This window comes from Nicotiana tabacum, chromosome 16, assembly GCF_000715075.1.
Source record: "Nicotiana tabacum cultivar K326 chromosome 16, ASM71507v2, whole genome shotgun sequence".
NCBI lineage: Eukaryota > Viridiplantae > Streptophyta > Magnoliopsida > Solanales > Solanaceae > Nicotiana > Nicotiana tabacum.
Window position 1 is genome coordinate 53,173,431 of NC_134095.1, and position 3,952 is coordinate 53,177,382.

The following is a 3,952-nucleotide window of genomic DNA, read 5'->3' on the forward strand; positions in this document are numbered from 1 at the left end:
AATAGAGATAGAGGGAGACGCCAGGGCCCACGAACGCCTGCGGGTCTACCTTGGGTCTCCGGGTGGACTGAAAGAAGCCCTCCAACTACTGTCTGTAAGCTGCTCCGGGATCTGCACATAGTGCAGAGTGTAGTATCAGCACAACCGACCCCATGTGCTGGTAAGTGTCTAGCCTAACCTCGGTGAGGTAGTGACGAGGCTAGGACTAGACTACCAAATAAACCTGTGCAATTTAAATATATACAGCGAAAGGAAAAATACAGAAGTAACCAATAAATATGGGAAGGGGAAACATGTTGTGAGGGAGAGACAATTCTGAATGGCAAGGCATCATTTAAGGAATGAAGCAACATAACCCGGATACCAATATGAAATCAAGAATCAATAAGTACACGGCATCACCCTTCGTGCTTTTACTCCCGTCCTCACCACAACATATATATATAATAGGGACGTGCACGACATCACCCTTCGTACTTTTACTCTCCGTCCTCACCAGATAATCAATAGAATCGGCACAGAATGGTATATCGTGCGGCACGGTATCACCCTTCGTGCTTTACACTCTTTCCTCACAAATAACAATGCACGACATCACCCTTCGTGCTTTATCACTCTTCCTCACCCAAACAACAGTCACAAACAATAGGGTGAGGGAATAAAAAAGTATATGATAGGAAATCCCGGCCAGGGAGCACAATTAAGTAATTAAATTCCGGTAAGGGAAAAACATCAACAGTATCAACATCCCGGCAAGGGAGATAACCAAATAAGCAATAGTATCGAGGTATGGGAACAATTTAATAACCTTTCCTCTTTTCACTTTTACTACACAACTCGCTTTACCACTTGAGTCAATGCTCCAAAGGGTTCAACCAACTCACTTACTTTCACAAATTTGCAATATAACTTGAGCTATTGCTCCTCGATGTTCGAAAGTCACAAATACTTCCTTAACTTTTCACAACAAATAGAAATCACTTCTAAGGCATAAATTATTCAACGAAATCATGAAAATATCATTATAGACTCACGGTCATGCTAGACACCAACGTATAGATACTCGTCATCATGCCTATACGTCGTACACAATCAATACCACATAGTAAATAGGACTCAACTCCTAATCCCTCAAGCTAAGGTTAGACCAAACACTTACCTCGATGCTTTGAACACAACTCAAGTCTCAATTATAGCTTTACCCCTTGATTCCACCACCAATCTGCTCGAATCTAGTCACAAGTTACTTAATTACATCAATAAACGCTAAATGAATCAATTTGAATGCATAAAAAATGAATTTCCCAAAGTTTTGTCCAAAACGTCAAAAATCTCCCCCGGCCCACGTGGTCAAAACCTGAGGTTCGAACCAAAACCCAATTACCCATTCCCCACGAACTCAAATATATAATTTGTTTTGAAATCGGACCTCAAATTGAGGTCCAAATCTCCAGTTTTGAAAAATCTAGGTTCTACACAAAACACCCAATTTCCCCCATGAAAATCTTTGATTTTTGGTTGAAATCATGTTAAAAGATGTTAATGATTGAAAGAAAGGAGTAAAAACTAACTTACAATCGATTTGGATGAAGACTTGTTCTTGGAAAATCGCCCAAAGGAGTTGTGTTTTGAAAAAGATGTGAAATATGACTTAAAATCGGCTAAGTATAGAAAAATGCAGGCTCAGTTATGGGAAATGCGAACAGGGGTTCGCAACCTCTGCAGATGTGGGAAATGTGAAACAGGGTTCGCATTTGCGAACCCTTTGAAAATCCCGGACTTTCGCATTTGCGAACCAATTGGTCACATTTGCGAACCAATTGGTCGCATTTGCGATAAGGCCTGCACAATCCATTTCTCGCATTTACGAGCTCGCATTTGTGAGACTGGATTCACAAATGCGAAGCCTACAGATCAGAAATGCAGCAGCTATCTTTCAATGTCCAAAAATGCACCCGTGGCCTATCCAAAACTCACCCGAGCCCTCGGGGCTCTAAACCAAATATACACACAACCTCAAAAATATCCTACGGACTTATCTGTGCAATCAAATCGCCAAAATAACATCATATAAATCGAATTAAACCTCAAAATCCATGAATTCTTTCAAACCTCATAAAATATCAATTTTTCCAATTTATGTCCGAATCACGTCAAACTACGTCCATTTTTCACAAAATTTTATAGGAAGGACATAAAACATATATAAGACCTGTACCGGGCGTCGCAACCAAAATACGGGCCTCATACCACCGCTTTTTAATCAGACTTCATTTCAATTTTTCTTAAACATTTCCAGAAAACAATTTTTCTTAAAAATTCATTTCTCGGGCTTGGGACCTCGGAATTCGATTTCGGGTATACGCCCAAGTCCCATATTTTCTTACGGACCCTCCGGGACCGTCGAATCACGGGTCCGGGTCCGTTTACCCAAAATATTGACCGAAGTCAAATTTACTCTTTTTAACATCAAAACTTAGCATTTTTCACAGAATTCCATATTTTAGCTTTCCGGTTACGCGCTCGGACTGCGCATGCAAATCGAGGCGACTCTAAATAAGGTTTTCAAAGCCTCAGAATCACAAAATTCAATTAAAAACAGGTGATAACCCTTTGGGTCGTCACATTCTCCACCTCTAAAACAATCGTTCGTCCTCGAATGGACAAAAGAAGGAAGTACCTGAGTCGGGGAAAAGATGAGGATAACGGCTCCGCATATCGGACTAGGACTCCAGGTCGATGCCTCAGGAGGCTGACATCTCCTCTGAACACGAATAGAAGGAAAACTCTTAGATCTCAACTGATGAACCTGCCGGTATAGAATAGCTACTGGCTCCTCCTCATAAGACAAGTCCTTGTCCAACTGGACAGTGCTAAAATATAACACGTGGGATGGATTGTCGTGATATTTCCGGAGCATGGACACATGAAAAACTGGATGCATGACTGATAAGCTTGGTAGCAATGCAAGTCTATAAGCCACCTCTCCTACTCGATCAAGAATCTCAAACGGGTCAATGAACCTAGGGCTAAGCTTGCCCTTCTTTTCAAATCTCATCACGCCCTTCATAGGCAATACTCGGAGCAACACCCGCTCACCAACCATAAAAGCCACATCTCGAACCTTGCGATCTGCATAACTCTTTTGCCTGGACTGAGCTGTACGCAGCCTATCCTGAATGATCCTGTCCTTGTCCAAGGCCTCCTGAACCAGATCCGTACTCAACAACCGAGCCTCTCCCAGCTCAAACCATCCAACCGGAGATCGACACCGCCTACCTTACAAAGCCTCATAAGGATCTATCTGAATACTCGACTGGTATCTGTTGTTGTAGGCAAACTCTGCTAAAGGCAAGAACTGATCCCACGAACCCCCAAAGTCAATAACACAAGCTCTAAGCATATCCTCCAATATTTAAATAGTCCGCTCAGACTGCCCGTCCGTCTGAGGATGAAATGTTGTACTCAACTCAACTTGGGTGCCCAACTCTCGCTGAACTGCTCTCCAGAAACGCGAGGTGAACTGCGTACCTCGGTCTGAAATGATAGATACCGGCACAGCATGAAGGTGAACAATCTCCTGGATATAGATCTCAGCTAACCTCTCGGATGAATAAGAGACTACCACAGGAATAAAGTGCACTGACTTGGTCAGCCTATCATCAATGACCCAAACTGCGTCAAACTTCTTCCAAGTCAGCGAAAGTCCAGTAATGAAGTCCATAGTGATCCGCTCCCACTTCCACTCGGGAAGCTCAATCCTCTGAAACAATCTACCAGGCTTCTGATGCTCATACTTAACCTTCTGACAATTCAAATACTGAGCCACATATGCAACGATATCTTTCTTTATTCTACGCCACCAATAATGATGCCGCAAATCCTGATACATCTTCGCGGCACCCGGATGAATAGAATACCGGGAACTATAGGCCTCCTCTAAAATCAACTC